Below are 23065 nucleotides of genomic sequence, written 5' to 3'. Positions count from 1 at the left end.
TTTTTGAAGTGAACAAAACTTGTTTTTAATGGAACGTTTTCGGGGAGAAGTTCCCCTTCATCAGTATAACAAAACTGTCAAACATACACGCTTAATATACACACATGTGAAATTAACAAATTGTGAATACCTGTGTGCACTCAGTGAAGGCTCTATCTTGCCGTGCTAGAACGCACTCCATGCGTTCCACTCTTAGTGAACCGGAAGTGATTCAATAGAGGTAACTTCCGGTATATGCAAACTTATAAAACATCTATATATAAGATATTAATTGGTATAAAACTCATAAGGCTTATCTTCAGCCCAAAAAGTGTGATTATCAAAAAACCACAGTGTCAACTTGTAGAGCTGCGTGTGCAGCCGAATATCATACCGGTATGTTTCTGAATGTGAATCAGAACATGAAATACAACCCACTGCATAATGTTAATCTGCAACTAATCTTATTTTTCTACTATGTGAAATGTATACATACTCAACCAATTACCGCAATTAACAATATGCGAGAATGACGTGTCAGCACCATAGAACGTTACTTGAACTCTGTGTTACGAGTGAAACATTTAAGTGTAAGAAACATTGTGTTATATCTCCCTGCAGGCAGATTTACAATCAAGACCTCAAGCATAATAAAATAAAATAGCATATATTTACACGAACATATGATAGTTTTAAGCACCCAGCCGTAATATATCCTTACAGAGAATTGTATCTAATGTCGAAATTACTGACATCAGTGAACGGCAATAATACTGCAGCTAACTCACTCTAGTGGACTAAGTTGGTGCCTTCAAGAAGGCTTTTCCAATAGTATTCATATTATTTCAAACCTTACACGTCCAAAACATATTAGACAATAACCTTATATTTACAGATAACATTGCTCACTCAGGATGAAAAAGGAAATATGAGTAACCTCCACCAATGTATGGCAGAAACATACATTCACAGACTATTCTTATACATTCAACAAAAGTTGAAGCCAAGGGGTATAGTCCCTGTTCACATATTCAAGAGTCCAAACCAAATGATTGTGGTGATGTTGTGGTGGAGACTGGTGACATCCTGGTTACCCTGGATGTCAACAGTCTCTACACAATTATCCCTCATACAACTGGACTCATGTCAGTTAAGAAGCACCTCATAGAAGGTATTCGGCTGCACACGCAGCTCTACAAGTTGACACTGTGGTTTTTTGTTAATCACACTTTTTGGGCTGAAGATAAGCCTTATGAGTTTTACACCAATTAATATCTTATATATAGATGTTTTATAAGTTTGCATATATCGGGAGTGACCTCTATTGAATCACATCACAGTGCGTTCCAGCACAGCAAGATAGCGCCTTCACTGAGTGTACACAGGTATTCACAATTTGTTAATTTCACATGTGTGTATATTAAGCGTGTATGTTTGACAGTTTTGTTATGCTGATGAAGGGGAACTTCTTCCCGAAAATGTTCCATTAAAAACAAGTTTTGTTCACTTCAAAAAGACCTGTGAGTGCATATGTCAGAAGGAATATATATATATATACTCAGTCATGTGAAAAAGAAAGTACACCCTCTTTAAATTCTATGGTTTTACGTATTAGGACATAATAACAATCCTCCTTACCAACAGGGCCGCCACTAGAAATTTTGGGGCCCCTGACTTAATCATTGATCAGCCACCCCCCCCCCCCCCCCTCTGACATGTGCAATTTTTGACCAAGTGACTAAAACTTATAGGAACTTTATTCTTAAGTGTAGTCAAACTTGGAAATGTTGTAAAGGTAGTAACACACAAACACAGACACACTCATACACTGAAACACACACTAATACATAAGGATTCAGATATAGACACTCTAGCAGACATGCAAAGAAACACACAGACACACTCAGACACAGACACCCACACAGACACTCAGCACTTGTTTACATTGAGCTGACAAGTAATGAGTTAGGAGATTTACAAGACAAAATATGGAGTTCTGATTATCTTTTTGTCAAGGAAGATGTCAACTAAATGATGACAACAGCATGCAGTGGCTGAAAGGGAGGGTCCTGAACTGCCTAAACAATAATCTAAAGGTTAAATGGTGGAATGGTGACTTCCAGAAAGGTCTCATTAGTCTCAAAGTCTGTAGAAAGATGTGAATAATCAGTAGTAAGATCAAAATGTCCTAAAAAGAAACAGACAATGGACACACACACACAAACTCAAAAACAAACTTGCACATACACCCAAGGAAACACTGACAGAGACAGCCTCTGAAAACACACAAAGACATACACAAACACAGAGACACCCACAGAAAACACACAAAGACATAAACACACACACAGAGACACACAATAATTTAAAGGTTAAATGGTGGAATGGTGACTTCCAGAAAGGTCTCATTAGTCTCAAAGTCTGTAGAAAGATGTGAATAATCAGTAGTAAGGTCAAAATGTCCTAAAAAGAAACAGACAATGGACACACACACACAAACTCAAAAACAAACTTGCACATACACCCAAGGAAACACTGACAGAGACAGCCTCTGAAAACACACAAAGACATACACAAACACAGAGACACCCACAGAAAACACACAAAGACATAAACACACACACAGAGACACACACACAGAAAACACACAAAAACATACACACACACACAGAGACACCCACAGAAAACATACAAAGACATACACACACAGAGAGACAACCACATAAAACACACAAAGACATACATACACACACACCCTCACTGAGACTTCCACAGAAAACACACAAAGATATACACACAATCTCACAGAGACACCCACAGAAAATGCACAGACATACACACACCCTCACAGAGACACCCACATAAAACACACAGACATATGCAATGACATACGCACACACCCTCACAGAGACATGCACAGAAAACACACAAAGACATACATACACACACCCTCACAGAGATACCCATAGAAAAAGCACAAAGTCATACGCACACACCCTCACAGACATCCACAGAAAATGCACAAAGACATATACACACACCCTCACAGAGACATCCACAGAAAAAAAATACATACACACACAGAGACACAAACAAAAGCACAAAGACATAAACACAGAAACCCACAGAAACACTCACATGAGGCAAAATGTCTGCACATTGCATCCCCTAAATCAACAGTGTGTGACATGCATGAAAAAAAAATGCAGAAAATAAGAGATCACTTTTTAAAGAATAATATTTGTAAATGTGCAAACAAAAATTATTCTGTGAATTCAAAAATGTACATTAATGATCTGGGTAAATGGCTAGATGAAGTACTTTTGGAAGGTTGACAGATGTTTGTTTTTTCCCCCCATTTTCATCAACCAGGAGCACCACTTCAAATATGGTGTACAAATTTTCTCATCTGTCAGCTGTACTTATGGATTTTGAAAATGCTGTACTCTATATGGTCTTGGTGGAACCATAAACTCTGGTACTCATACCATTAGATCTGGTTAAATGCAGGATTTAGGCTTGTTTGTATGTATTTCAAAATTAACTCAGCTGTAGTGTAAACTGAACAGTGTTATGTTATCCTTTCTCATTTCAAACACTGAGCATTCTTAGTCTGAGAGTATAACATTTTATGCAGATGTAAAAATCTTAGATAAAATGCCTCCTTGCATCTGAAAAGTCCTTGCAGTAAACTGGAATATAATTAAAATATATCTATTAATAAAAAAAGCTGCCAAAAGGGCACCTACCATTTGTGTATTGAGGAGGAAACATTTCTGCATGGCTTTAAATATAGAATTTCTACAGCACTGTCAAATAATCATTAATACAACGCTTCATATTGCTAAAAAAAATGTGTTTTTATGGACCCCCTGGTCCCACCATACAACTACTACCACACTGAAGTTACAATCTGAAATTGCACAAAGAAATAAAAAACATTTACTAAGTAAGTCCTACCTCCTCTGCAAATGAAAGGGATCTGCCATCTGACTCAGGCACACACTGTACAAACTTAAGTGCCAAGTCTGTCTCACACTGTGCGTAGTGGTTTAGTGCACACTCAGAAATCCTTTCAAATGCTAATGCTTTACTCGTTCTAATAACATTTCCCATGCTCAATAGCACTCTGCTGTAGTACCCTCTGGTGGCTGCCAAAAATGTAAAAAAAATAGATAAAATGTTTTTAAATAGTTGTTCTAGCCTTATGGCCCCCTGGCCCATTGGGCCCCTGACAGGAGTCACCCCTGTCACCCCCTGATGGCGGCCCTGCTTACCAAGTCTTAAAATTAGGTAAATACAACCTCAGATGAACAACACATGACATATTACACCGTGTCCTGATTTATTTAACAAAAATAAAGCCAAAATGGAGAAGCCATGTGTGAAAAACTAAGTACACCTTATGAATTCAATAGCTTGTAGAAGCACCTTTAGCAGCAATAACTTGAAATAATGGTTTTCTGTATGACTTTATCATCATTGTGGAGGAATTTTGGCCCACTCTTCTTTGCAACATTGCTTCAGTTCATTGAGGTTTGCGGGCATTTGTTAATGCACAGTTCTCTTAAGGTTCCGCCAAACCATTTCAATCGGTTTGAGATATGGACTTTGACTGGGCCCTTTTAACACCTTGATTCTTTTCTTTTTCAGCCATTCTGTTGTAGATTTGCTGGTGTGCTTGAGATCATTGTCCTGTTGCATGACCCAATTTCAGCAAAGCTTTAGATGTCAGACAGATGTTCTCACATTTAACTCTAGAATATTTTGGTAAACAGAGGAGTTCATGGTCGACTCAATGACTGCAAAATGCCTAGGTCCAGTGGCTGCAAAATATGCCTAAATCAACACCCTTCCACCACAGTGCTTGACAGTTAATATGAGGTGTTTGTGCTGATATACTGTGTTTGGTTTTTGCCAAAGTGGCACTGTGCATTATGGCCCACATCTCCACTTTGGTCTCGTCTGTCCAAAGGACATTGCTTCAGAAATCTTGTGATTTGTTTAGATGCAACTTTGCAAACCTAAGTGGTGCTGCCATGTTCTTTTTAGAGAGAAAAGGCTTTCTCCTGGCAACCCCTCCATACAAACCATACTTGTTCAGTCTTTTTCTAATTGTACTGTCAAGAACTTTAACATTTAACATGCTAAATGAGGACTGTAGCGTCTGAGATGTAATTCTTGCGTTTTTTTAAATTTCTCTGAGCATTGCACGGTGTGACCTTGGGGTGAATTTGCTGGGACGTCCACTCCTGGGAAGATTGACAACTATCTTGAATGCTTTCCATTTGTGAATAATCTATCTTACTGTAGAATGATGGACTTTAAATTGTTTGGAAATGGCCTTATAACCCTTCCTAGATTGATGGGCAGCAACAATTGCTTCGCTAAAATCATTGATGATGTCTTTCCTCCTTGTCATTGTGTTAAAACACACCTGAATGCTTTCACTTTTATAGAGGTGGTCACACTTGTTGATGATCAAATAATCAAGGGCATTTTATTAGCATCTCCTGGCTGCTACTTAGCCTCTTAATTCCTATGGAAGCAGTAGGGTGTACTTAGTTTTTTCACACATGGCTTCTCAATTTTGGCTTTATTTTTGTTAAATAAATCATGACCCAGTGTAAAATGTCATGTGTTGTATTTGTTTTATCAAAGTTTTAATGACCATCCATATTTATTTTTTGATCTCTTTATTAAGATACAAACAGAAAATATCAGAAATATGTACACAAAATATAAAGAAACAAAATTTTCAGAAAAAAATGGCTTCTTCAGGCAAAAGTCTGTAATTTATGTTACTAAGTACATCTTGAACTCTTTTGGGGAGACTGTGCTGAAGTTTTGTGAAGTAATCATCAGGTATATTATACCAGGGTTCTTTCAGCACTTCTCAGAGTTCTTCTTTAGCTTTAGGTTGTCTTTTATTTCGTTCTCTGTCCAGGTGATGCCATACTGCCTCTAATATTCAGGTCTGGACGCTGTGGAGGCCGGACCATGACTGTCAGTGTTTTGCCAGCTATTTTTCTCTCCAAATATGATTTCATTGCATTAGCAGTGTGCTTGGGATCGTTATCATGCTAAAAAATAAAACCATTCCCAATCAGGCACTTTCCAGAAGGAATAACATGATGAATTAAAACCTGTCTGGACTTTTCAGCATTCATGATCCCATCAATTCAGACAATATCAGCAACACTACTTGCACATGGTGGAGTTATACCAAGAGCAAGAGCGATAATTAGTGCTCCACTTGTAATCTAGCTCAAAAGCATAAATAACCTTCATGCTAATAAAGTGGAGTAACAGTTACCTACATAATAAGAAGGAGCTCTTGCCGGCACCAACCAACAATTCCCAACTTAAAAATGTGAAATAAATGTACTTCTAATATTTTTGGTATGGAAAATTAAGACAAAAGGGTCAATTTATCAAGCTCCGTACGGAGATTGATGTGATGCCCTGTGTTTCCCGGGAGTCTTCTAAAGACCGCTGCTCCATAACCTGTTTGCCTGCTCTGAGGCGGCAGACAGGAATCTAGCGGCGAATCTGCAGGGGGCGGCATTGCACCAGCAGTTCACATTTATCGATGTGTGGCGGACATGATACGTTACATCGCATCATGTCCGTCTGCACTTTAATAAATATACCTAAATGAAATCACATGGACATGTATGAATTGTTTTTGCACTCCTCATCAAATAGATTGGAATGGAGATGACAGAATCTAAGGTCACCAAATTAAAATGCATTAAACTGACAGTAAGTTCAAAATTAAAATTTCATGTTTCATATAGAGCATGCACTTTTAAACAAATTTTAAGTTTACTTTTTTTTTTCTTGGTATCCTTTCTTGAAAAGCATACCAAGATAGGCACAGGAGCACCAATGAACTAATGAGCTAGCTGGTGATTGGTAACTGCACCTTTATGCTTCTTGTAATTGGATACCCCAATGTGTTAATTTCAGCTCCCAATAGTACATTTGTGTTCCCAACAAATTATATCAAGAGAGTGGAGCAAAATTGATGAAGATACATTTAGGTTTCATGTCCGTTCAAGTGAGCTAGTTGTGTGAGTGGGTTAGTTCCTGTATTTTATCATATATTGGTCTTAACGGGAGCCGACAGACACAAAAATGTAAAAGGGCTATAACAAATATTTCCAACCCTGAAATATGCTACCAAAGTCACAAAATCTTGCTAATATACATAGTTCTTTTTTTATGCTACATACATTATCAAGACCTTGAGATACATTTCAAAATAAAGTCAAATTTGCTGTACATAAAGCACAGTTAATAATACTTGTTGTAGCTGAGCAGAAAACAGCTTTAAAATGTAGAGTTTTTTTTATATTTTACAATGTCAGTAAAGGAGATGGAAACTTTTACTTGCGTTAATCTTTCATGATTTGTTATTGCTTTTGTGAGGTTGAATCACTTCCTTATTTAAGGTTTTGTTTTGGAAATCTGTAGGTCAAGCTGTACTGAAGTTACGCACCATAACATTACCTAGTATGTTTTGATCTTAACTAAATCTTGGCAGATATCCTTTTTGTACAATTTAATTTGCTTCAGTAAAGTTATATGTAGTTATCTCTCCGTTATTGCATTTACACACAAAAACTTTATTTTCATTCATCTGCATGTTTCTATTATTTTCACAAGAGAAAAGAAAGCAAATTTGCTTTTATAGGGCCAGTTTACGAGTGGAGCGCAATATTGCGCTTTCACAAGCACGATATTTGCGCTCCACTCAGTGCGCGGAAATGTGCGCTGGTATAACAGGTGCGGCACAATGCAAACTCGACCTCATGTTTGCATTGCCTAGAAGCCAAGCGCTCAAGAGAGTGCACTCATAGGCTCACTATGTATTTATAGTGAAAACACAGCCCCCCATGACCTCCATGTAAAGGCACATCCCCTCACTTTAACCCCCTTATAACTGTTTTTTTTTTTTTTTAAGAAATAAAAAATAGTCATATTTATTTGATGCTACTGTAATGTCCTCTTTATTTTGGGGGCAATTGGGGCAACTTTTTTTCATTAACCAGAGGTCTGATCTCTGGTTAATTGAGCTTAGGGCAAAGTGAAACTTTGAGCTTGTGGTAGCATTAACCAGCCACTTGTAATGCTGGTTATTTAAAGGGATACTAAACCCTTTTTTTTTCATGATTCAGATAGAGTATGCAATTTTAAGCAACTTTCTAATTTACTTCTAGTATTAATTTTTCTTCAAAAAATTAAAAAAAAAATTAAAAAATAGAGAGAGTAGAAAATATTGCTGTATATTTAATATTTGGTGCTACCCTTGAATAATAAATTTAAATGACAAAAAAGATAGACATGTATTAGGGCATTTGTAAATGTCCCAAAAAAGCAAGGGATAAAAAAGCACACGAAAAGTTATTTTTAAATAATCCAATTTCTTTATTTAAATGTTCCACTTCACATTCAGTGTTTGATCAGTTCCTCCGGGCTACAGTAGTTAGAGGAAACTCTTACAATTTAAAATGCACAATCAAAACAAGGGCAATACATAAAGCTATCTGAAAATCTCAAACCCTATGCATACGTATGCAGACTAGAACGATGTGAAACTATAGGATAACATATGTGAAAATCATGCACAAATTGTCTAAATACAAGACACTACTTACTTATCCTAAATGTAAGACATATCTATAGCATACTATATACAAAATGAACAAGAGACTTATCAGTCCATTTTCCACTGTTAGATGTAAGTATGAAAGCCATATACTGATAATACATAGCATGTGTCGGTAGATAGTCGACCGCAACAGAATCTGCTGCACACTAGGTCAAAAAACCGATCCACAATTTGTATAATATTAAGACAGTACTTATCTTCCAGAGTAAAGTTGCGATGGTGCTTTTTTTCTTTTGCCGGTCCGTAATTCCTCGGCGTGTGACGTAATCCCCAGTGGGGGTGGTTAGGTCGTCACTGCAGCTCCAATTGGTTCCTAGTACTTGAAACTGTATCCATTGGTCCAGGAAAGAACCAAGAGAGAGTAGACCAACCGCAACTCTGTAACTCCTTGTCAGGACACCCACGGTCGATATCAGGCTCTCATATTGACAAGTGAGAGTACTTAGGAAATAAAGCACCTGTTTGTTATAGGCTATCCTCAGACTCCAAGAGTCGATTCCTAAAGTCAATTCACAGATACAGCATCCAAGCGCTATCGTTTCAGCGCATATGCACAGCTCCCAGGCTTGTTCTGGTCATTAGGATCTTATCAAGGACAGCAGTATAGGCTTATTTAATGCTGGGTTGAGACTTCCGCTTTAATGTGTCACCACAAACAAACCTCAGACAGTATTTAGCTTATCTTAAGGTGTAATACACATAGTGCCAACGCACGTTTCACCCCCCTCCAGAGCATGTGTCCCAGGGGTTCATCAGGGCACACCTAGTGTGCAGCAGATTCTGTTGCGGTCGACTATCTACCGACACATGCTATGTATTATCAGTATATGGCTTTCATACTTACATCTAACAGTGGAAAATGGTCTGATAAGTCTCTTGTTCATTTTGTATATAGTATGCTATAGATATGTCTTACATTTAGGATAAGTAAGTAGTGTCTTGTATTTAGACAATTTGTGCATGATTTTCACATATGTTATCCTATAGTTTCACATCGTTCTAGTCTGCATACGTATGCATAGGGTTTGAGATTTTCAGATAGCTTTATGTATTGCCCTTGTTTTGATTGTGCATTTTAAATTGTAAGAGTTTCCTCTAACTACTGTAGCCCGGAGGAACTGATCAAACACTGAATGTGAAGTGGAACATTTAAATAAAGAAATTGGATTATTTAAAAATAACTTTTCGTGTGCTTTTTTATCCCTTGCTTTTTTGGGACATTTACAAATGCCCTAATACATGTCTATCTTTTTTGTCATTTAAATTAATTTTTCTTCGCTCTCTTGCTATTATTATTTTAAAAGCAGGATTGTAAAGCTTAGGAGCCGGCCCATTTTAGGTTCAGCACCCTGGATAACGCTTCCATAAGCAAGCATAACCCAGTTTCTGAACCAAAAATGGGCCAGCTCCTAAGCTTTACATTCCTGCTTTTTAAAATAAAGATAGCAAGAGAATAAAGAAAAATTGATAATAGGAGTAAATTAAAAGTCTTACGACCGCTGCTTCTTAACCCCTGTTTCTGCCGGACCAGAAATGATGGGGCTTTGATGCAGCATCCGCTGCTTAATAAATCGAACCCTATAAGTGAATGTGTACTGACAGCAATAAATACTTCATAATTACACTCCACCAGGAATAAACCTCTAATGTTTCTACTGCTAGAGGCATTGTTGTTTACCTTATGTGTTTTTGTATTCTTATACCCCTAATCGATAATGGTGTTGTGCACATCAGTTGTGCCATATAGTAGCTACAATTCCCATAATGCTGTTAATTTCCTTCAGAGTTCTGTTCTTGCCCATTCCCTGTTTTCCTTTTGCATATTATCTTTGGATATTGCATTGTTTCTGCTGTCCCTCTATTGTCTTGCTAAAACCTTAGGATTTGTTTGTTATTTTCTTACAGGTCAATAAGGTCATATAGTACAAAGTCTTGGTGGCATACTCCTCATCTATGTTCCTTAGCTGTGGACTTAAATAGTAATAATACAAATATATGTGTGGTCAGGAGATTTTTTTTATAAACGTTTCAGTATGGATTAAAAGTATTATCAAATAAAAGTGATAGAAAATATAGTAATAAAACTGTTCCAAGGTAGCACTCATCCTGTTTCATTAACCTTTGAGTGTTTTGTTATTTATTGTGAGCAGCTGAAATTTCTATTGATTGTACAAGTTATATAAATGAAAGCAGGACACACTGTGCAATTGCATATCTTTGATTTCAATGTTTAAACTGAATGCTGGCACTTGCTGGGATTAAGATGATCTTGGAACTTTCTGTAAATTGTGGTAAAACTCAGATCTCTGAGATCTTTTCCTCTGCTGCAACAAATCTTTATTTTGTGATATGAAGTGTAATACAGAAAACATCTGCTATATATAACATATATTGTACTAAGCCATTCAGTACATTAGTCCATCTAATTTATAATATAACTGCACCTTTCTGCTCTCTTAATTCCAGGGTTCCAGCAAACACCCCAGTGAAGCCTCCTTTACACATATGGCCACCATCAGTAGGAACTTATGCTGTTGATATCCAATAATGCAGAGCATGAGCAGGACTTGGGCAGTGTTTAAAATATATTCAGGGAGGGGGGCGTGTCTAGGCAGAGGCCATGGCTAGTCGCAATTTCTGAGACTACATCAGAGATCCAAGTAATCCCGTTGCTATCTCTTTGCATCTACAGGATCATCTCTACTCATCACTATTGGTAGATAGCTTGGGATCTGCTGAACAGAATTATATAACATACTTGCCATCTATATGACCTCTTCAAGCTGTTTTGGAACCTTAGGCGTTAGATAGCGGCCTTTCCTAGAGTACGGCACCTGAGTTATGCCGTAAACAAGCAGGTCCAGACCAACTGCTGTACTATTTCAAGCAAATAGAGTTATGACAGACATATAATCCACCCTTCTATCGCTCATACAATAGTTGAGCATTATACTGAGATATCTTGGCACATAGCTGACTGCTTTAACGCACATGGTCCCGACAGCAACACTAAAGATGGTGACTCATCATACGATTCATCTGCTGAATGCTCGACACACAACCATACTTACAAGCAGTGGGTAATATTAAGCCAGAAGCCGAGGGAGATTATCACTTTTGAAGATCTTACCTAAGTCGGATATGAGAACACTGCCTCAATCATTCTGACTGAGTAGTGGGAGGACACTATGGCACCTAATTCGGTCTCTATCCTTCAGCAGATGAGAGGAAGCAACTTACGGGCATCAGACCCTGTCTCGCCACATTTCTAAACATACACACAACGGAATTGAGCGACAGGGAACAATGGCCCCCAAGCAAATGTGGAATCGGCTAAGAAATTGATCTAACGGCACAAGTGAAAGTCTGAAAAGGACTTAATAAGAATTGTTCAGTTAACTAACTTCACTTATATATATTCTAAAGTGTTATTTATTGTGAAAGCATTGCGCTTGAGTCTGCTCTAAATAAGAAATACCACTTTGCTTCCCACATTTATGATTATTGTGCTTAATACTATTGTACCAAAGTTATATGATAATAATTAATGTCTGTGTTATAGATCCAGGCTGCTCCTTTATTTCATAACAGATGGGCTTTTTTTTTACTACACTTACAAGACTCTTATGTTTCATTTCTGTCATATAATTTATGGGACTGGCTATGTAAGAAGGCAAATGGGAATAGCCAGAAACATAACAGCTTACTTATGTGAAACTTCCTTTCCAAATACAATTGTTTTTTAACTGTAGCACTTGAATCAGTGGCTAGTACACTGTCAGCTGTTCCTTTATCAGCTGGGAATTGCTGGAATGACCGAAATAGGTGCTTATCCGACGAATAAAAACTTGGCAATCAGCTGTAACTGGATCGGCAAGCAAAAGACAACTTCCACTCAAAAGTTCCTCAGTAGCCACATTCCATTATAAAGGACTTCTAAGCAACAAATCAGTATGTCTGTCCTGGGACAGCCGAAGGAGCGAGCTTACGTGCACGTGGAGATGAGTGTGCATGTAAGCTCGCTCCTTCCGCTGTCACAGTACGGTGCAACATATTCTGGTAAGCGAATTACCTATGAATGCCAAACAGTTTGATGTGCGTAATACACTATGAGGCGCCCTCTCTCCTTTATCCCTGTCTACTAGTCAAATTCCATACACCGTAATTCTGAGCGGAGCTGCCTTTAAACCGAAGGAATCACTTACCAATGATTCAGCACACTTTTAACAGAGAGCTCCAATTGAACATTGGACTTTCAGCCTGTGGATATTTGGGGGCATATGTATCAAGCTCCAAATGGAGCTTGATGCCCCGTGTTTCTGGCGAGCCTGCAGGCTTGCCAGAAACAGCAGTTATGAAACAGCGGTAACAAAGACCACTGCTCCATAACCTGTCCGCCTGCTCTGAGCAGGCGGACACACTTCGCCGGAAATCAACCCGATCGAGTACGATCGGGTTGATTTACACCCCCCTGCTGGCGGCCCATTGGCCACGAGTCTTGTGAGCTGCTGGTGCAATGCTGAATACGGCAAGCGTATTGCTCGCCGTATTCAGCGATGTCTGTCGGACCTGATCCGCACTGTCGGATCAGGTCCGACAGACATTGATAACTAGAGGCCTTGGACTCTACAACATCAGTGATTTAAGTATTTCATAAAAACATTCTTTTTGCTTGATATATAATTTTCCGTTATTTTTCTTACAGAAATTAATATCATTGTTTATCATATTTTGGATTATAAATTATTTTTCAGGTTTTTAGGTGCGCCCCAATTTTCAGATATCCCTTTTGGGTATCCTTGTTTTTTAACTGTCCCTTATAGTATTATTTTATATATGTTTTCTTTCCTTATTGTACTGAGGGAACCTCTGATCTTTAAGGGCTACAATTGTCCTTATAGTCTTTCAGTTAACCCTATTAGATCATAGTATTAACGTGTCTGTCTGCGGCCGAGACAGCAGGAGGTATGCTAAGCTGTTGGCTGAAATGTCATACCTAGTAGTATCATCACCCCACATGCAGTAGGAAGGCTTTTATAAAGGTACAGTTTGGTTTATACTAGTCATAGAATCTCAACTGCTTCTAGCGCTTAAACAGAAAGTAAAACCATTGACCATGAAACTTACAAGTACCTGTGATTTACTTGACTTGATAGCCCCGGCTATATAATCTAACTAGTTCTACCTGTTTGTTGATTCTTCACAGACTGTAAACACTGCATATGCAATGCTCCCTCTCTCAGTTATAACTTTATAATTTGGAGCAGAATAGCGTATATATATTCTGTCTAAAGTCCTATATGACTTCCTTAGTCAGTGAGAGGTCAATACAACTTACTAGCTGAAGACAATATGGGCACCTAAAATATATTTATATATACTTTTTATTTATTTATTTTTGAAGCGCAGCTCACTGTGTGCTCAGCTTTGCTTTCACCAATATCTTGTATACATTTTAGAATACAGTTATGTCCACTGTCCACAACATAATACAATCCAAGAGTTATCAGTAAAATATATCTAGATAAGGGAGCTGCTTCAAAAAATATATAATGATTATGTGTGTATAAATATAAATGGAGGTGCAGACCCTATATGGATAATTAATACACCAAAACAAAAGACAGATAATAAGGATAAGTAATCCTTATAAAAAGACAGGGAATTCAGCACACTCAAAATGAGTGTGCTGAATTCCCTATCTTTTTATAAGGATGACTTATCCTTATTATCTGTCTTTCGTTGTGGTATACCAAGAGTTATCAGTGTTAGCCCCTTATTTCTTGCTATTTGTTCCATTGTCTATAATCATTTGGCGCGTTAGACTTAATTGTTCTGATATCACTAATATTATCTTATGCATATGCTATTATCCTGTTTACTACTTTATCAGGGTAAAAGAGTGACCATTTGTATGATTAGATCTCCTCTTTATGTGATTATGGTTTTTTTTCTGGGTACAAGAGTAACCCTCTGAAGAGTAAGAGGAATAATTAAGGTTAAAAAAGAGGTTCCAATTTTTTATGTTTTGTGCAAACATTATTGTAAACATCTCTGTATTTTGGGCACTACTCTGCTGAATGTGTTAGATGAACATATTTACATATTGTAGTGTCATAATAATATAATGACTACTGTGTTTTATATTTTACCTGTAATCTGGTTACTTGATTTAGTATCCGCTAACAACCTCAATAAAAGAATTATCAATTAAAAAAAAAAGATATATGTATATATATATATATATTCTGGTGTTCATGTGACTTTAAACTGGACAATTAAAGGCACATGATACTAAAAAAAATCTATCACGTATATGAAAGTTGCAGATAAAATGTTTGTTTTGCATTTTGCATGAGGTGAAGTAAAACCTGCTTAAATTAAAACTAACAGGAAGTCATGATCACGTACAATTGAGTCCTTCACTGGTCATTAGCCAATAGGAACAACTCTCACAGAAAACATTGGCTTTATTCAGTACAGGAACATCTATTTTTAGAAAACAAAGCAATGCAATACATTTTAAAACATATAAACAGATTTTGACCGCACATAAAAACCATATGCCCAACAAGTCCTAAAAGTGTAATCTAGTTTAGTTCATAGGATAGCTGCCATAATAGGTGTTTGTCTAAAAGAGTGATTTCTGTCAGGAAGCCTAGAAGATCAATTAGGCCTTAATTTTAGTAGTCTATTTTAGCTCTGTGTTTGTAGCATGAGGTTACTTATGTATGAAGTTAATTCCTCTCACTCTGGCAATTACTATTTGGATATACTGGTTGATTTCTGCTTCCCATGACTACGTTTTTGTTAAACTCTTATTTGGATTGGCATGGTTTTTTACTTTCGTTTGTTTGTGTTAAATGATTTTGTGCTGCTTTTCCCTGAGAGGCTTTTGACCCGGACTGTCTTATTTAGATTACCTTAAAGGGACACTAAACCCAAAAATTTTCTTTCATAATTCAGTTAGAGAATACAATTTTTAACAACATTCAAATTTACTTCTATTATCTAATTTGTTTTATTTTTTAGATATCCTTTGTTGAAGAAATAGCAATGCATATGGGTTAGCCAATCACACGAGGCATCTCTGTGCACCCACCAATCAGAAGCTACTGAGCCTATCTAGATATGCTTTTCAGCAAAGAATATCAAGAGAATGAAACAAATTAGATAATAGAAGTAAATTAGAAAGTTGTTTAAAATTGTACGCTCTTTCTAAATCATGAAAGAAAAAATTGGGGTTACATGTCCCTTTAACTCTGGATTACCTGCTATCAGAAGATCTGAATGTAAGTAACTTATGCAAGTTAAATTCATCTGGATAGCGAGACTAAACTTTTACAAAGGTATGTCTTTCTTTGATATTTGAATTTACAAACTTAGTTACTTTCTAGTACTTATTTTTTCTTTGTTTCATAGCAGCTGATTAAAGAAATAGAGAGAGTTCAGCTACTAGGTTTAGTCTCATTGCTCTCTTACCCTTGGCCTTTGTTTGAACACTATGTTTATGCTCAGTGTCCAGTGCTCTAGTAAAGGTTTGTGGTGATCTGGGCCTCTCAGCTATTGATTTTAGCTTGTTTCATTCTAAAACAACAGCCCTCCACCTGACACTGAGAAGACGTCTGCTCGGACAGAAAAGCGGTTTGCTGTTTGTTACTATAGCCTTATGCAATGTCAAACAAAAAATATATATGTATATCACACCTTTTCCAAAGTGACACACTAATAAAATAAAAATAATAACAAAAAATGTTAACAATACACAAGTGCACCAATACTTTAAAAGATACAATCACCAAAACAATCATTGAAATGTAGATGCATAAAGGTTTATTCCTGTATTATATTCAATGTAACAGTTCCTCAAAACAAAATAATCAGGGACATAGAGTAACTTTGTAACAACATCCAATATAATTAACTAGTGACAACAGGTACTCACATTAGTCAGAGCCACTAAAGCTCTGAGTATCACGCTTTGTAACAATCCCACTGACAAGAGCATTATGCGTAAGTCCCCCATCCGTTTTTCATTACCACTTCTAATGAAAGTTTATTCCATAATTCAACCATCCTTTTTGTGAGGAAGTGTTTGTGAAACCCTTCAATTTGAGATCATTAGCCCTTGTTTTGGAATAGTTCTTACAGCCTCCCCTTTACTAAGCCCTTTTAATATACTACCAAGCCCCTTAAACATCCTGTGTTAGATGGTGCAAATACAATTTTGATATAAAATTTTGGATGGACTTTGCTGGATAGCCAGTTAAAATGTTGCAAGTTTGAAGTTTTCTTGCTATGTATTTTATAACATTATTTATTTACAACAAGACCATCTTCAGATACAGTTGAAATTATGTCAACTGAATCTTGATGTTTCAGACAAATTGAAGGACAATATAAAAAGCAATGCATTGTAACATTGTGCCCCCAGGCCTGCTTAATTTTATCTTGGTAAAGGATTGTACACATACAATTATTAATTGTGCTTTATATAGATATGAGGCAACTTTAAATGTAAAAAATTAACTGCAGTTACATTTTATTTGTCTTTTTTTACTAATACATTATTTGAGAACAGATGCCTTTGTGGGGATTTTTAAACAAACTTGTCCAATCTCTACTCAGTACAACGCAGACTCAGAAGAGATATATTTTTAATAAAGGTACACAAAAGTATTTTTCACTTTTGCTACTAAGGGGGAGGGAACATTATTTTTAAACTGTTGTGCCTCTACTAATAAAAACAACCCTGTTTTTATTTTTATGCTTGTAAGGAGTGTTACATTTCACTAATGAATCAATGGGAAATGTGATGATATGCCAGTGAGCAATCAGACCTTAGGGCCCGTTGCATTTCCTGTTATATTTAAAATCAAAATAAACATCTTTAACAATTTTATTTTTTAAATATTATTATTATTAATAATAATGATAAAGATAATAATTTAATATGGGTTTGCTCTTCATATGCATAATATATATATGTGTGTGTTTTTTTTTAAATACATTCCCTTTTTAAGGAGTGCATGTAAAACATTTTTTTGTCCCTTTGTCTTATCTGATATATAATTTAGGAAACAACAAAGGTTCTCATCACTAACAGTTGAAACAGTATTTAAAACTAAAGTATGTTACATGATAAGGTAATTTCTGTAAAGGAGAATTATTGTCTGTTACATATTATTTATATATTTTATTAATACAGTTGTTAACCTGCAGTACATCTTTCAATTTCATTATCACTCAGTATCTTTTCTAGAAGAACTGGGGCCTTCTCAGCCCTCTGCACATTTCCTTGGTAATCGAAAAAAAGGAAGTGGTAACCAGATATAAATCACAGGACTTTTGTTATAATTATGTTTATAACATAAGCATTTTATTTTTCCATAGAATGTGTTTTTAAAGGGACAGTAAAGTCATAATTAGACATTCATGATTTAGACAGAGCATACAATTTTAAACAACTTTCCAATTTACTTATATTATTTAATTTGCTTCCATCTCTTGTTATCCATTGCTGAAAGGTTTATCTAGGAAAGCCCAGGAGCAGCAAAGAACCTAGGTTCTAGCTGCTGATTGGTGGCTGCATATATATATATATATTGATTGTCATTGGCTCACTCATGTGTTCAGTTAGAAACCAGTAGTGTATTGTTGCTCCTTCAACAAATGATACCAAGAGAATAAAGCAAATGTGATAGGTAGTGAGGTTAGAGCAGGATATAAGGGTAGAAACTTCTTCTTCAGTAGCAGGAGCAAAAAAGCTGAGTCTGCGGCTTTGTAGATCAATGATCGGTTGAGGGGGTTGGAAACTAGTAGTGTGTTGAGAGATTATTTCATTTCTGAAGGAATCTATTTTGTTGGTGAAGTGGTTGGCAAAATCTTGAGATGAGAGGTAAGTGGAAATAGGAGGAGGGGGTGGGCTTAGATGGGTGTTAAAAGTGGAGAACAGAGGTTTTGGGTTTGAAGAAAGAGATTTGGATAGAATATACAATTTAAAACAAATTTCTAATTTACTTATATTAGCAAATATGCTTCATTATCTTGTTATCCTTTGCGGAATGAACAGCATTGCACTACTGGCAGCTAGCTGAACACATCTAGTTAGCCAATCACAAGAGACAAATATGTGCAGGCACCAATCATCAGCTAGCTCCCACTAGGGTAAGGATACTAACATAACAAAGTACATTTAAAAATAAAAGTGAATTGAAAAGTGTCTTAAAATTACATGCTCTATCTGAATCTTGTAAGTTTAATTTAGAATTTCCTATCCCTATAAGGGCAGAATAGTAGGAGTTTAAAATAAACTTGCAATGAAGGAAGTCAGCTGAACCACTGGATTTTCTGCAATGTCGCTCAGCAGTGCGGGAACATCTATGTAGGTAGCATGTCAGAGGAGTATGCCAGGGCTGAGGATGAGTGTGTGACTTTTGAGCTATGGTAGGAGGTGCCAAATTGTCAAGGACTGCTGTAAGAGTGGAATTATTGTGACAGATAGATTGGTCAGAGCAGAAAAAGGAGGAGAGGGAAGAGGTTCAAGAGAGTTTGAAAGCTGTTGCCAGGCTAATCTTCCTTACACGTTGCTCATCTGCTGCACCTCTCTGCCAGTCCCTTCACTGGCTTCCTCTAACCTCCAGAATAAAACACAAAATCCTGACTCTTACTTTTAAAGCTCTCAATAAAACTGCTCCACCCTATATCTCCAACCTAGTCTCCAGATACTCTCCCTCCCGTCCCCTTAGCTCTGCTGATAACCTCCTTCTCTCCTCCTTTCTTGTTACCTCCTCCCATCTACAAGAATGGCCCCCATTTTGTAGAACTCTCTGTCTCGCTCCATAAGACTCTTACCCTAGTTTTCAAACTTTCAAGTGCTCCTTAAAGACTTTATTGTTCAGGGATGCATATAATATACACTAACATTTCCTATCTTAGACTCTCTTCTCCTTTAGCTAGCCCATTGAACCCCCTTAGCATGTAAACCTACGAGCCTAGCTCCTTTGTAGATCACCTTCATGAGAGCTTATTTACAACAGTGAAACTCTTGGCAGGGCCCTCTATCCCTTTGTCTCCCATAACTGTCCCCTTGCATATTAGACCCATGTTTTAGTGCTGCGGAATCTGTTGGCGCTCTACAAATAACTGATGATAAAAATAATAATAATAATAATGTTGTTCTGGAGCTGCAACACTGTGTCATTTCTGCACTATAATGTCCCTTTCATTTATTTTGTTTTGTTTGCATTTTGTATCTATAAGTTTTTTTTAACATTAATTAGTGTTATGTACTACTCATTTATCCAGTGATGCTTTACAAAATACATAAATAACATAAATTATAATAATCATTATAAATATTATTATTATTATCATTATTCCTGGACTGTTCTGAGTGTAGTAGTGAGATACCAGCACTCTCTGTTCCTTTTAGGAAAATCGGGGTGCTCTCAAGTATATATAAAAATAAAAATGTCCAGAGAGAGCACTCACTGTATAAACAAAGTGTTTTCGGGGAACAACCCCCCTCCTCAGACTCAGAGGACGGGGGTTGTTCCCCGAAAACGTTAACTCTAACATTAAACACTTTGTTTACATGGTGAGTGCTCTCTCTGGACATTTTTCTTTATATATATATATATATATATATATATATATATATATATATATATATATATATATATATATATATATATATATATATATATATATATATATATATATATATATATATATATATATATATATATATATATATATATAGGTAGGATATCCAGATGCACACTTAGCCTCAGTGTTTTGAAGTATCTGGAAAGAAGCAGGCAACACAGGAATTTCAATCAAAAGAAAAAAAGGCTTTATTCCAATCCTTGGAAAAAACAGCAGGGCCTTAACCCATAACGTTTCGGTCTACACCTAGACCTTTATCAAATGGAACCCATGTGAGAGATGGGCTCCATTTGATAAAGGTCAAATTAGGAGGCTAAGTGTGCATCTGGATATCCTACCTACATACTACACTTCATTTGCAGTGCACCGGGTAGTTGCTATTGTAGTGTGTGCCACTTTTTTGCATTTGTATATATATATATATATATATGTATATGACTTATGCCTTTAAAAATTATTTTTGCACGTATCAGAGCTTTTAGAAACCAGTGGTTAAATACTTAAAGGGATACTGAACCCAAATTCTTTCTTTCTTTCATGATAGATCATGCAATTTTAAGCAACTTTCTAATTTACTTCTATTATCAATTTTTCTTCATTCTCTTGCTATCTTTATTTGAAAAAGAAGGCATCTAAGCTAAGGAGCCAGCAAATGTTTGGTTCAGAACCATAGACACTTGTTTATTGGTGCTGTCCAATCAGCAAGGACAACCCAGTTTGTTCACCAAAAATGGGCCGGCATCTAAACTTACATTCTTGCTTTTTCAAATAAACATACCAAGAGAATGAAGAAAATGTGATAATAGGAGTAAATTAGAAAGTTGCTTAAAATTGCATGGGCTATCTGAATTACGAAATAATTAATTTTTGGGTTCAGTGTCCCTTTAATAAGACACAATTAAGAAACAAATATATTTATATTTATTACGAATATGATGTTAAAATTAGATCACCTTGTTGCATGTTACAAGGTTTAAAGCATATTCAGTAACAATTCTTCTCCCAGAATGCTAGCAGATTAAAACAGTGACATGAACAAGTGTTTCCTCAGGAACATTTTTAGCTTCAGGATATTGATCCTGTTGTGTCTCTTGCATATTTTATAGGATGTAGAAAAAATCCTTGCACTTATTTCAGGTTTTCATTACATTTTAGTCTGTAATGACTTTCAGTACTCAGGACAAGTGAATACTATTTGTATTTTGTGTTATGATAAAGGTTGATCCGTCACTGAATGTATGTGAATCTGAATCTCAAACAAGCCTTACAAATCCTGCATCTCATATAACGTATGTAATACAGTGTAGCCTTTACTAAATAAAAATATATCAGCTCATCATCAACCACAGCATTTCCATATTCAATACTGTTATCTTGCATGTGTGCTTCTATATAAAATATGCTAGACTCTAACAGATTAACGCTTTAAATGCAAATCGAACGAAGATCAAATTTTCAATTATTGCTTAAAGGGACACTGAACCCAATTTTTTTTCTATCGTGATTCAGATAGAGCATGCAATATTAAGCAACTTTCTAGTTTACTCCTATTATCAAATTCTTTTCATTCTCTTGGTATCTTTATTTGAAATGCAAGAATGTAAGTTTAGATGCCGGCCCATTTTTGGTGAACACACTGTGTTGTTCTTGCTGATTGGTGGGTAAATTCACCTACCAATAAACAAGTGCTTTCCATGGTCTGAACCAAAAAAATAGCTTAGATGCCTTCTTTTTCAAATAAAGAAAGCAAGAGAACGAAGAAAAATTGATAATAGGACTAAATTAGAAAGTTGTTTAAAATTGCATGCTCTATCTGAATCACTAAAGAAAAAATGTGGGTTCAGTGTCCCTTTAACAAACGACAATATATTCACCTGCAAATCAAAATCCTGCAATTCTGTCATTGCTATGTTTAAAAAAAATTCAATTAATTAATTAATTTCTTGATTCAGATAGAGAATACGTTTTAAATGTAATTGATTTATTAACCTTTTACTCTTGGTAACCTTTTTTTCCCATGAGCACATACTAAGGTTGGCTAAGGAGTGTGCACATGTCTAGACCACTTTGTGGCGGCAGGATTTGCACTTATGTTTGTAATTGTGTAGGATAAAAAATACAGGGAAAGAAATACATTGTAATAACAGAAGAAACATTTTTTTTTCTTTGAATCAAGCACGCTTACTTTTGACTTCTATGACCCTTTAATAAACAGCAAGCGAACCTTTCATCCTTTTTGGAATATTAACCATTTGCTCTGAGAATTTACTGAGAAAGGTAATAGTGTCAAAATAAATTTGCTTGCTGTTTGTTGAATTCTGTGAGTGCAGATTGTTAATCTTTACTTGTATCTAACCTTGTACCCAGGTAGATGACCATGAGATGGACATAGACCAGTAGGTAGACTTTATACATATGCATAATGAGTGTCATATACAGTATATAGTCAACACTTGTTTTGCTATTTGCATCCATTGTTTGAATTCACCACTTGCTTTTATGTAAACAAAATTGTGCTTCTTCCTAGACAAACCAAAAGTTTTATTCTGTAACCTATATGTACAAATGCTTCAAATGGTTTAGGCAAGGTGCAGCCTTTTAAAAAATTATTTCTCTTTAAAAATGTTGCCATAAAATTGAACTCTATGGTTGGTGCATGCAAAAATGGAAGCGTAGGTCTTTATCACACAAGAGTGACGTGTAAATCGTCTGTGAGATAACCAGGACAACAGCAGCGTC

The sequence above is a fragment of the Bombina bombina genome, chromosome 5, assembly GCF_027579735.1.
Source record: "Bombina bombina isolate aBomBom1 chromosome 5, aBomBom1.pri, whole genome shotgun sequence".
Lineage (NCBI taxonomy): Eukaryota > Metazoa > Chordata > Amphibia > Anura > Bombinatoridae > Bombina > Bombina bombina.
The sequence above is the reverse complement of the archived record's forward strand: the minus strand, read 5'-3'. Positions refer to the sequence as shown.